Genomic DNA, 13,969 nt, shown 5'->3' on the forward strand with positions numbered 1-13,969 from the left:
TCAAATTTTAACCAAAAGAAAGTGACATATGCCGGCCGGTCTTGCGGGGTTTTCAAAATTTAGCTGGAAAAAATGATTTTATTGTGTAATATTTGTTCATAAACTTTTCCTAAGGCTCTGCTCGAGCCCCTGTAATAGTAAGTACCGTTTATTTCATGCTATTTTACGTATTTTCTGATCTTAAAAGTTTTTTATTATCACCAACCATCATGGGGACTCTTCGTATTTAACAGTATTTTTAGGTAATATATTGTTTAGATACTTTCTTTTATAATTCCCTAATGAAAAAATGATTAAACATTACTACATAATTGAAAGTTTAAATACAAATTACAATTTCTTTTTGTATTAGCATTGTCTTTGTTTTTTTTTGCGCTTATAATCTCATCATTGAGACTGAAGATTTTTTCAGATATTATTAAGTTTTCTATGTCTACTATATTATTTTCTATGTTTTAACATCATAAAATACATTCTTTAAACGTCTGGATATGTTTTATTCTAAATATTTCATTATTTATGGCATAGTATAGAGTATTACATAATGTTTTTTATCGTTCCGATTTTTTCTTAAACTGCGCATTTAGAAATAACATGTTATTTTAGTTGTATTTTGTATTGTTGTTTAGTTTTAGGAAAGGTAAATACGTATAGTTAATAATATTTTTAGATATATTAGCCAGGAAAAAATCTACTAACTGAGGAATTTGTTTTTTTAGTCTAGTTTTTCAAATCTTTTTCATATAGTAGGTAAAAAACATAGGTAAAAAACTTTGTGTTGATTTTTAAATGTCTGTATAAGGGTATTAGCCTTAGTCACATTGTTCCAAAAGACTGCGGATATTTTATATAACCATTAAAAATTACTATAAACAAATATGTTTTCTAGATGTGGAACACTAATTTTTAATAGAAGATTGTGATTTTTGAGTGTCCTAAATATGTTTTTTATTTTGTTTTAGACATGTTAATAATAACACACACGAGTACACAGTCATCATGAATCCTTTCACAGAAGAGGAGATGGAGTGATCTCAGATGAGGCAGCTTAAATTGTGATCGGAAGTGACTGGTGAGGTTTAATCATTGACCAAGGATTAACTCTAATGCTGGAAGGTAAATAAGCATCGAGAGACAAAGATTTATGATAATGGAGGCCTTATAATAATAGTTCAGCTCTATCTGCAACTGCAACTTCAAAATTAATTAAAGTAAGTCTTATTTTTTTTAAATATTTTATAGAAGAAATTATATCTCTCATAGTTTTTATTTTATATTTTTTCCACATTATTAAATATAAATAAAAATCTGCATGAAATTGAATTTAGTTCTTAATTTTACTGGTTGCCTACCTAATTTTTTAAAAAATTAAAGTTAAATCCAAGATCAAATTATAGCGTTTACTTTTAAATATACATTTTAGATTCATCTACTACTGTTTTAATGTATTTACTTTGCAAATTTTGATCTAGTAGATCTCAAGAAATACTATGACTCCTCAAAAAAATAGTACTTTATTGTTTGTTTTTTTATTTAAGAAATGACAACCATGAAGTTTTTTTTTGAATTTTCAAGATTATACAAGAACTTTGAAAAGCATTGTCAAGAATTTTTGTGGCAATTAAATGAGTTATTTGAATGAGATCTAATCCACAAAGTGATACAAGTACTACTTCACAGATACAACAGAAGATGTGGATATTATAGTTCAGTTACAGTTATATATGAAACACACATAACTCAAGGTAAATCTGAAAATATTCCTGCTAAAACTACAGTATAAATAAAAAATAAATAATATTCTTTTTATGCTATTTACAAATTATGAACACAATATACACCATGCAGAAACAAAATACACTATACATTACTTGTAATCTTATTAGTGTCTCGGTTTTTTGCATAAATTTAAGCTAATAATTTTGTTTTGTTACAGATTTGGAACTTTCAATGTATCACGCAGCAAACTGATCTATAAATAATATTCAATTCACTGTATTTCTATAAGTCTTATTGTTTGGTAAAATATGCTGTTTATTTAGAATTTTCCTTCATGTTGTTTATGGTTAAATTTCATTTTTCTTTAATAGCTTGACTTCTATATTTTGTCCCCATTGTGGGAACAATAGCACCATTTATGGATTCTATAAAATATTCCATTGACTGTATTTCTATGTCTTTTTTGTTTGTATTTTTTTCTTATGGTGTCATTTTTCTAATATTTTTGCTTTGTTGTAATCTGCAGTTTATTCCTGCTAAATATTAGCAGTTCCTTTGTTGTTCTAGAGTTATGTCCGTGGATTTAGGCCTTGTTATGCCTGTACCCCTGTTTGTTTCTCCACTGGATAGTCTCTTTTTCCCTGATCCAGAGTTTTACTATTTATTACATTTGGGTATTCCCATTACTGGCTCTAGACCAAGATACAATTCCAATGATCCTTGTTTTGATAATTCATCAGTTGTTTTGTAGTACTTTCATTTCTCTATAATACTTTGCCTCCCATGTTTTCTTTATTGTGAAAATAATATCATCATTCATTGCTTCTGTAAAATATTCCATGGATTGTATGTCCATAAGTCTTCTTTTATTTGTATTATTTTTCTTATGATGTCATACTTCTAATACTTTTTTGCCTGTGTAATTTCTTGCACTGAGTTTTAGTTTTGATGAATTTATTTTCAGGCCATCTGTTTCAGATTATATGCCATGAATTGCTATAATTTTACGGTTCCTGTTGGTTCGGTTTGTCCGTGTTTAAATATAATTTAAACACACCATAACATAGTTAAAAACAATCTCAAAATAAGGATTAATTTCCTATCAATTCCTGGCGCATTTGCCATTTATTAATAATCTTGACTTGTCCACAGAGGATGTCATTTCTGGCTCTTCTACCATTTTTTCCAATGAATTTTTCTGAATAATGTCGACTCCAGAGCATGATAGCTAGCCTCCCCGCAAAAGAGGAGACCCGGGTCGCCCCCTAACCCTGATGTTCGGGCATCGATGACCTATGTAGCATGCATAGGTACCCAAGGGAGTCACCACCCTCTGGTTTACGAGCTAGGTGTTCTAACGCTAGAGGCTTCGGCCGGATACGACCTGGCACCCAAGCTCCGAGACTTCTTCGTGCACGTATTCCGTGACCCTCGAAGAGGCAGGGGGCGGGATATCGGACACATTGAAGATGATGAGGGGGGTCCGCCTGTAGGGGGTCCCGGTGGATGTCCGTCCGACGGGTGACGAGGTCGACCCGAGACGAGGCTGCTTAGCTGGGATGGGAACTGACTGGTGAGGTTTAATCGTCGGCCAAGGGTTAAATCGGATGAGGGGGGACGAACTTGATGCTCTGGAGGATATCTTTTTTGTTTGTATTTTTTTTCCTTATGTCATTTTTCTAAAATTTTTGCTTTGTCGTTGTAATCTGCACTTGACAGTAGGTCCATAAGTCTTTTATTTGTATTATTTTTCTTACTGTCTCATACTTCTCGAATTCTTTTTGGCCTGTGTAATTTCTCGCACTGAATTTTAGGTTTGACGGATTTATTTTCAGCTATCTTTTCCAGATCATTCTGTTGGTTCGGTTTGTCAGTGTTTAAATATAATTTAAACACACACCATAATATACTTAAAAATCTCAAAATATGGACTAATTTTCGACAACTCCTGGCGCATTTGCCATTTATTTAATCCTGACTTGTCCTGGCGCATTTGCCATTTATTTAATCCTGACTTGTCCACAGGATGTCACTTCTGGCTTTTCTACCATTTTTTTTGCTCTCCATATTAGCCTTAGCAACAAAAAGGAGACGTTAACGATAGATCGTCATTTCCCAGCCAACTGGACGCCATGTTTTTCGTAAGCTCATCAACAGTACCTGTTCCTATATTCCAACGACACTGCAGAATACCCATAACTACCAGGGCTTCACCAGCTGGCCTTTGTTTACTTTAATATAATTTCTTATACCGTATGGATAGAAAATAACTGGCGTCAGCGATGGCTATGAAATGACGATCGCTGACATTTCCCATATAACTTTACATATAAAATGACAGCGATCTTCATTTCATAGCCATCGCTGACGCCGTTTTTTCTTTGGATCACACGGTACAATATTTAGTATTATTGATGGCAATATACCGTATGATCGAATAAAAACGGCGTCAGCGATGGCTGTGAAATGGCGATCGATGATATTTCCCATATAATTTGACATATAAAATGACAGCGATATTTCATAGCCATCGCTGACGCCGTTTTTATTCGATCATACGGTATTAAACACAATTAGGTTTAAATAAATAAAACTGACAGACCTTATAAATTGATTTTTATTTACCCTGTATATGACTTCTTTGCTCATATTATGTTCCTGGTAGAAATCCAAAACATTCCTCAACTTTAGGAAATCTTACAAAAAATTATTTAATTCTCTTCAAATATTATATTTCTAGCTCAAGAACATAAAGAGCAAGGAGGTTTACAGGGTGAGTTTTCTACGATGTTCTCTGTGAGTATCTCGGAAACTACCGGAGATAGAGACTCGTTAAATGGGGAAAGATTGCAATTTTGTGGGGTCATAAATATGTGCCTGTCAGATTTTTGAAAAAGTTCATGGCTTACTAGATATTTCGAAAAAAACAAATTTTGGCTATTTTAAAAATGGTCTCTAATTCCATTATAATCTATTTTAAACAAAAAATTTTCAGATAAAAGTTGTAGATAATCACATTCGTAATGGACCGTGTTCTCCGTTTGTTTCTAAAGCCTGTCTCATTTTTGTCATACACAACAGACACAAACTTATGTTTTTTTTTAAATGGAAACCATAGTTGGCCATGATTTCATAAAAAGCGCCATTTTTTAAGCTTTTCGGCGATATAAGCTATATGTCTTTTTTCGAAAAGCTACTGAGTTATAACCAATTCTTATCTTTCTTGGCTAATTTCACTTAGTTGGCATGGTATTCTTACTATGATGTGATAGTTTGACATTTCTGAGAGCAACGATAATTGAACTTGTTTCCATGGCTAAGTGAAATTGTTTAAAAATTGTAAGAATTGGCTATAACTCGTTTACTATAACAATTTTTCGAAAAAAAACATATAGTTTACATCACTGAAAATCTTAAAAAATTGCGCTTTTTATGACGTCATGACCAACTATCCATTTAAAAAACATGTTTGTGTAATATGTCAAAAATGACAGACTTTAGAAAAAAAAGAACACAATCTCATTAAGGATGTGATTATCTACAACTTTTATCTGAAAACTCTTTGTCTAAAATAGATTGTAATGGAATTAGGGACCATTTTTAAAATAGCCAAATTCGTTTTTTTTTCGAAATATCTAGTAAGTCATGAACTTTTTCAAAAATCTGAAAGGCGCATATTTATGACCCTACAAAACTGCAATTCTTTCCCTATTTAACCGACTCTTTACCTCCAGTAGCTTCCGAGATACCCATCGTGAACATCATAGGAAACTCACCCTGTATATGAGATTCCCAATAACCAAATATGTACCTCTTCACTCTTACGTATTCCTGATACAAATCCGAGAAAATTCAGCTTTTAACAAAAATTTCATGAAACTACGTAATCGCTTTTATATAGAGATCTGAAAAAAATTCAACTTTTGACAAAGATTGCACAATTTTTTTTTTAAACCGGGCCAAAAATCGCCAATTTCTATCAGGAACACATACATAAGTGTAAAAAGGCAAGACGAAAATTTAGTACATGTAAATATAGCATCGATCAAAGATATTTCTGCTATCTAATAATAATAATAATATAATTAGCATTTCAACCTAACATAAAAAGTATATTTATATCAAAGTTGTTTATGGACATGCTAATGTCTGTTAAGGACATGTTGAGGTAAATGAATCTTCTAGCCACCCTCCTGGAAAGTCTTGGTTCTGTAATAAAAACAAAGAATTACTTATTTGTTCTTAAACTATTCGTTGTATAACTTTAAATAGCCAGTGAAATTATAGGGTATTTTATGAAATAAAAGTTATAGATCTCTTCGTAACAATTTTTTTTTCTAATAGTAATAAAGGAAAATACATAGTTAATTTTTCTAAGCTGTATTTGTGTTTTCGAGAAATATTTTTTAATTATAATATTTAAAAGTGTTAAAAAATAAAATTAAAAAATCAAACAAGAATCCCTAATCAAACTATTATACTATATTATATATGCAACTCTATATACACGTTGGTGTCTTTATAGTTGCCTACCAAAAATTATTTAGGCGCGAAAATTATTTATTTGAAATTAATAATTTATATCTACATATTTTACAAAATACAATAATATTAGGTATTTATTAAATATATCCGATTAAAAAATCGGTTTCTATTCTAATTTACCTAAAATGATTTAATTCCTCTTCAATTATAAATTTCATCCTATTCCACTGTTCAATGATGAATTTAATGGTAGTTGAAGTGCAGCTGGCCTTGTCCAAAAATCCTTGTTCCAAAGTAGTACAATATCCCATTTAAGAACTCAATTTCAAAAGGAATTAGAAAACTATACAATTCTATTTAAGCCATAGATATTAGGTGAAAGACTTAGAAGTCTTAGATGAACAGCAAAAAAAATAAACATTATTGCAGATAAAAGAAGAAATTTAGATATACAATCAATATAGAAGAAAAACAGTAAATTATATTTAAGAAAAACTAAATTTAGTTTTACTCAGATGAATTGAAAGTCACGAAAATGATTCCAAAATTACAACTCTATATAGACAATAGAAATAAAATGCCTTAGAGAAGTTATGACATAGAATGACACAAAACAAAAAAAATGGTACAAGTAAATGATGACTGATAATTTAAACATACATAAATTACTAGAAGATTTCACAGAATGGATATAAGACAAATGCAGAAATGGGGTTTTTTTAGAATTGAAAAAATTGCATGAAAATGAGTGATGAAATAAGAAAAGTCTCAGAAGAATGACACAAAAATTATACAATTACAAAAAAATAAGAAGACTTTTTATAGAAAAATTGTCAAATAGAGATATGATGGAAAACCGGCATGAAAACAAATAAAAAATATAACTCTATACAGACAACAGAAATGATAAAATATGCCTGAAATGTGAAAAAATTTATACAATTATAGAAATAAACAGAAAGAGTTTATAGAATGAGAAACAGAAATTTTAGGAATTGAAAAAATTGCAAGAAAATGAGTGATGAAATAAGAAAAGTCTCAGAAGAATGACACAAAAATTATACAATTACAAAAAAATAAGAAGACTTTTTATAGAAAAATTGTCAAATAGAGATATGATGGAAAACCGGCATGAAAACAAATAAAAAATATAACTCTATACAGACAACAGAAATGATAAAATATGCCTGAAATGTGAAAAAATTTATACAATTATAGAAATAAACAGAAAGAGTTTATAGAATGAGAAACAGAAATCAACAAAAGAGTTTATAGAATGAATGAATAATGAAACTCTAATAAGGAAGAAAATATGAGAGACAAGTAATGATATTGAGGTATGACATGAACAAAAATGGCATGAAAATGGGAAATGAATAGAAAAAATTTCATGAAAATGGAAGATGAATTGAAAATGAAGGCATAATTCTATGCAGGCAAAAAAAATGAAATATGTCTCTAAAGAGTTTATAGAATGATATTAAAAAAATAAAAAGGTAGCTGGTCAATAAATAAGAACTAGAAAATTGACCCATGATTATGCTTAGCCTCTAACGAATATCTGGTCAAAATATGACATCAAGTGCATAAAGAAAAATCCTCCAGAGCATCTAGTTCGTCCTCCCTAATCCGATTTAACCCTTGGCCGACGATTAAGCCTCGCCAGTCAGTTCCCATCCCAGCTAAGCAGCCTCGTCTCGGGTCACCCTCGTCACCCGTCGGACGGACATCCACCGGGACCCCCTACAGGCGGACCCCCCTCATCATCTTCAATGTGTCCGATATCCCGCCCCCTGCCTCTTCGAGGGTCACGGAATACGTGAACGAAGAAGTCTCGGAGCTTGGGTGCCAGGTCGTATCCGGCCGAAGCCTCTAGCATTAGAACACCTAGCTCGTAAACCAGAGGGTGGTGACTCCCTTGGGTACCTATGCATGCTACATAGGTCATCGATGCCCGAACATCAAGGTTAGGGGGTGACCCGGGTCTTCTCTTTTGCGGGAAGGCTAGCTATGATACTCTGGAGTCGATGTTGTTCAGGAAAATTCATTGAAAAAAATACAAAGGAAAAGAAAATTGACATCATCCGTGGAAGTCAGGTTTTTGAATAAATGGTGCATGGGCCAGGAATAAATCTTTATTGGGAGAAAATAAGCGAAATACGAAGAAAGAGAAAGAAGACTGGGAAAATAAGCGAAATACGAATAAAAAGAAGCGAAAATAAATCTTTATTGGGAGATTTTTAAGTGTGACGTGTTTAAATTATATTTAAACACAGGCAAACCAAACCAAGCCAACAGAATCCGAAAATAAAAAACACTTATTGAAATACAGGCAATAGAATATTTTATAGAATTAATGAATAATGTCATTATTCCCACAATGGAAAAAATATAGGACTCAGGCTATTAAAGAAAAATAAAAGTTAACCAAAAACAACATGAGGTAATATTCTAAGTAGATGCTATATTTTACCAATCAAATAAGACTTATAGAAATACAGTTAAAGGGATATTTTATAGAATTGATAAATATGACATTATTCAACAAACAATCATATATACAGGGTGAGCCTTACATACGTGCACACAATATGGGGGTCTAGCTATTATAGAAAAATGAAAGTAAACCAAAAACAATATGAAGTAAAACTCTAAGTAGATGGAATTTTACCAAAAAGAAAATGAAGTGGCCAGAAGATGAAATTCACCGATAAACATTAAAAATACCAGTTAAAATATATTAACCCAAAAGAAATAATATTTAGATATGCTTCTAAGTCCTGATGCATTGTTTGTAATGTTCATCAAAAGGATAAGTGTACTGCCCTAGAACTGAATACATCCATCAATTTGTTGTGGAAAATCTATAAAAAAAATAAATAGTATTACGTTTCATTATAATTTATATCTATATATTTTACAAAATACCAACAATAATATTAGGCGTTTGTTAATAACTTTATTTAAAAAAAATATTTTACTGCAATTTACCTAAAATTATTTAATTCCTCTTCAATGGAAAATTTCATCCTATTCCGCTGGTTAATGTTGAAAATAAACAACATAATGGCATCTTGAAGAGGGTGGTTGAAGTGCAGCTGTCCTTGTCCAAAAATCCTTGTTCCAAAGCAGTACAATATACCATTCAAAAACTCAATTTTAGAAGGAATTAAGAACAGAATGAAAAAAAAAACAATTAGGAGACAAATATACAACTATACAATTCCACGTAGGCATTAATAGAAATGGAATCAAAAGAAGAACTTAGAACTCTTAGAAGTATAGCAACAATAGAAGAAATCTAGAATCACAACAATATAGAAGAAAAATAATAAAGAGAAAGGCCTTGTTTGATAGCATCATATCTCTTAAAAGAAAAGTGAGACTTTGTGAAATGTGTCTTAGGGTCAGGAGATCCTAAGATTGTCTGACTGCCAGAATTTGCTAGTTCATTTAGTACCCAGGGTGCACCACGAGGAGGCGAACTAGCTTTGCACCCCCCAGAATGAGGACAATGTGAGACAAATAGAGAAAAAATAAATTGAAAAAAAATGCATGAAAATAGATGAACTTACAAAAGTCTTAAAAAAAGATACAACAAGATCAGTCAGACAATCAGTGGAAGAATTTATAGAATTGATGTATAACACTCCCATAAGGAAAAAAATGTGGGAGACAAACAATGAAATAGAGATATGATGCATTGGAAAAAATGGCATGGAAGTAAATTTAAAAAAAAAACATAATTTTATACAGGTGACAGAAATGACGAAATATGTCTTAGAAGAAGAATGACACAAAAAATGTATTCAAATATATAAAAAAAAACTTAGAGAAACAAAATTTATGCATATGATGAATTGAAAAAAATGTCAAGAAAATAAATAAAATAAATATATAATACAGGCAATAGAAATATTGAAATAAAATTCTGAGAAGGATGACACAAATAATAATAAATATACAAATAAGATAATCAATAGAAGAGTGATGAATAATATTCCAATAATAAAAAGATATGAGTTTAAAATAATGAAATAGAGATAAGAGAGAAATATGATGAATTGAAAAAATGACATGAAAATGAGGGATGATATTCCAGTAAGGAAAATATGGCAGACAGAAATAGAGATGTAGGCCAAAAAAAGCAAGACCAGCAAAATGCATTAGATGAAATAAAAAATAAAGAAGTAAAAGTGGGCAAAAAGAACAGAAAAATTGAGAAAGTTATGCTTGGCCTCCTCTAACGAATATCTAGTCAAAATATGACTCAAGTGCATAAAGAAAAATCCTCCAGAGCATCAAGTTCGTCCCCCCTCATCCGATTTAACCCTTGGCCGACGATTAAGCCTCACCAGTCAGTTCCCATCCCAGTTAAGCAGCCTCGTCTCGGGTCACCCTCGTCACCCGTCGAGCGGACATCCACCAGGACCCCCTACAGGCGGACCCCCCTCATCATCTTCAATGTGTCCGATATCCCGCCCCCTGCCTCTTCGAGGGTCACGGAATACATACACGAAGAAGTCTCGGAGCTTGGGCGCCAGGTCGTATCCGGCCGAAGCCTCTAGCGTTAGAACACCTAGCTCGTAAACCAGAGGGTGGTAACTCCCTTGGGTACCTATGCATGCTACATAGGTCATCGATGCCCGAACATCAGGGTTAGGGGCGACCCGGGTCTCCTCTTTGGCGGGGAGGCTAGCTGTGATACTCTGGAGTCAATGTTGTCCAGGAAAATTTATTGGATAAAATGGTAGAAAAGCCAGAAGTGACATTCTCTGTGGACAAGTCAAGATTATTAAATAAATGGCAAATGCGCCAGGAATTGATAGGAAATTAATCCGTATTTTGAGATTGTTTTTAAGTATGTTATGGTGTGTTTAAATTATATTTAAACACGGACAAATTGAGCCAACCGAAACTATAAAATTATAGCAATTCAAGGCATATGATCTGAAAAAGATGGTCTGAAAATAAATCCGTCAAAACTAAAATTCAGTGCAAGAAATTACACAGACAAAAAAGTATTAGAAGTATGACACCATAAGAAAAATAATACAAATAAAAGAAGACTTATGGATATACAATCAATGGAATATTTTATAGAAGCAATGAATGATGATATTATTTTTACAATAAAGAAAATATGGGAGGCAAAGTATTATAGAGAAATGAAAGTACTACAAAACAACTGATGAATTATCAAAACAAGGATCATTGGAATCGTATCTTGGTCTAGAGCTAGTAATGGGAATACCCAAATGTATTGAGACTATCCAGTGGAGACACAAACAGGGGCACAGGCATAACAAGGCCTTAATCCAAGGACCAAACTCTAAAACAACAAAAGAACTGTTAAAGTTTAGCAGGAATAAAGTGCAGATTATGGACATTATTCCCACAATGGGACAAAATATAGGAGTCGAACTATTGAAGAAAAATGAAAGTTAAGCATAAACATGTAGGAAAATTCTAAATAAATGGCATATTTTACCAAACAAATAAGACTTATAGAAATACAGTCAATAGAATATTATTTATAGATCAGCTTGCTGGGTGGTGCATTTGAAAGTTCCAAATCTGTAACAAAACAAAATTATTAGCTTAAAGTTATGCAAAAAACAAAAGCACTAATAAGATTACAAGTAATGTATAGTGTATTTTGTTTCTGCATATTGTGTTCATAATTTGTAAACAGTATAAAAAGAATACTATTTATTTTTTATTTATACTGTATTTTTAGTAGGAATATTTACAGATTTACCTTGAGTTATATGTGTTCCTTATAACTGTCATTGAACTATAATATCCAAATGTTCTGTCGTATCTATGAAGTAGTACTTCTATCGCCCTGCAGATTAGATCTAATTCAAATAACGCCTCTTATTGGCACAAAAACTCTTGCCAATGCTTTCCAAAATTCTTGTAAATTGTTGAAAATTCAGGGTTTTTATTTCTGAAATAAAAAAAACATACTATTATATTTCTCTATAAACTGAGAGTATTTCCTGATATCTATTAGGTCATAGTTTGCAAACTAAATACATTAAAACAGTAGATGAATCTAAAATGTATATTTAAAAGTAAACGCTATAACTTGTTCATTATGTAGGTAACCAGTAAAATTGAGAATTAAAAAAGGACTAAATTCAATTTCATCCAGGTGTTGATTTATATTTAATAATGAAATAGTGAAAAAAAATAAAATAAAAACTATGAGAGATATAATTTCTTCTATAAAGTATTAATGAAAAAAATACTTACTTTAATTAAACTTTAATTAATTTCCAAGTTGCTGTTGTAGCTAGAGCTGAACTATTATATAAGGCCTCCATTTGTCATAAATCTTTGAATCCCGATGCTTATTTATCTTCCAGCATTAGATTTAACCCTTGGTTAATGATTAAACCTCACAAGTCACTTCCGATTCCAATTCAAGTTGCCTCGTCTGAGATCACCCCATCTCCTCTTCTGTGAATGAATTTAAAAAGACTGTGTGCTCCTGTGTGGTATTATTAACCTGTCTAAAACAAAACAAAAAACATATTTAGGACACTCAAAAATCACAACTTTCACTAAAATCCTAAAATCTAGTGTTCCGTATTTAGAAAATATATTTGAAAGTTTTAAAGTAATTTTTAATGCATAAACATTAATGTATTTAATAAAAAATATCTGTTAGATATAAAGTTTTTGACCTACTACCTACATGAGAAAGATTCGAAAAACAAGACCAAAAAAACAAATCCCTTAAGTAGATCTTTTCTAAGAGAAACTTTTCTTGGCTAATATATCTAAAAATTATATTAACTATACGTATTTACCTTTCCTAAAACTAAACAACAATACAACGAAAATACCATATTATTTCTAAATGCGCAGTTTACGAAAAAATGGGAATGATAAAAAACATTATGTAAAATACTCTATATTATGTCATAAATAATGAAATATTTAGAATAAAATATACTCAGACGTTTAAAGAATATTATTTTAGGATGTTAAAACATAGATATTAATATACCTAGTAGACAGAAAACTTAATAATATCTGAAATCTCCAGTCTCCATGACAGATTATTAGCGCAAAAAAACAAAGACAATGTTAGTAAATACAAAGAAAATTGTAATATTTGTATTCAAACCTTCAATTATGTAGTAATGTTTAATCATTTGTTCGTTAGGAAATTGTAAAATAAAGGATCAAAACAATATTATTACATAAAAACATTGTTAAATACCAAGAGTCGCCATGATGGTTGGCGATAATAAAAAAAACTTTTGAGATCAGAAAATACGTAAAATAGCATGAAATAAACGGTACTTACTATTACAGAGGGTCGAGCAGAACCTTGGAAAAAGTTTATAAACAAATAATACACAATAAAATCATTTTTTCTAACTAAACTTTTAAAAAATTGCAAGACCGGCCGGCATACGTCATTTTTCTTTGGTTAAAATTTGAAAAAGTATTAAATCTAAATAATAGATGGCTCTGATTAAAATTCTTTTTGGACCAGAAAATAGTAGATTTCTTTAATTCATTTTAATAATTAATAGCATAACTATTTTCCAACAGATGTCACAAGAGTCGATTTTTACAGAACTCTATTTAAAATACATACTACTAAATTTCGCTAGATATCACCGTATAACCTAGTTTTTACAGATACCTTTTTATTAAAAAAAATATAGTATCACCAATTAACGACTGATGGCGCCACCAGTTAATGTAGTTTCAAAAAATGCCACTATGATAATTCGGCGCT

At 31.1% G+C, this 13,969-nt stretch overlaps 2 long non-coding RNA genes across 2 annotated transcripts; one reads left to right on the top strand and one right to left on the bottom strand.

The window, feature by feature from the left end:
- Positions 1–22: 22 nt before the first annotated feature.
- LOC115878766 lies at positions 23–3,078 on the top strand. The gene is made up of 4 exons (XR_004049596.1): positions 23–137; positions 963–1,211; positions 1,539–1,745; positions 1,937–3,078. It is a non-coding gene; the product is annotated as an uncharacterized LOC115878766 (long non-coding RNA).
- Positions 3,079–11,332: 8,254 nt separating this feature from the next.
- LOC115878753 lies at positions 11,333–13,626 on the bottom strand. Its single transcript, XR_004049595.1, has 4 exons — positions 13,529–13,626; positions 12,466–12,725; positions 11,966–12,157; positions 11,333–11,781 (listed from the first exon to the last, which is right to left on the bottom strand). It is a non-coding gene; the product is annotated as an uncharacterized LOC115878753 (long non-coding RNA).
- Between the last annotated feature and the right edge of the window lie 343 nt (positions 13,627–13,969).

Source organism: Sitophilus oryzae, unplaced genomic scaffold (genome assembly GCF_002938485.1).
Source record: "Sitophilus oryzae breed Bouriz unplaced genomic scaffold, Soryzae_2.0 scaffold_1521_pilon_pilon, whole genome shotgun sequence".
Classification (NCBI taxonomy): Eukaryota; Metazoa; Arthropoda; class Insecta; order Coleoptera; family Curculionidae; genus Sitophilus; species Sitophilus oryzae.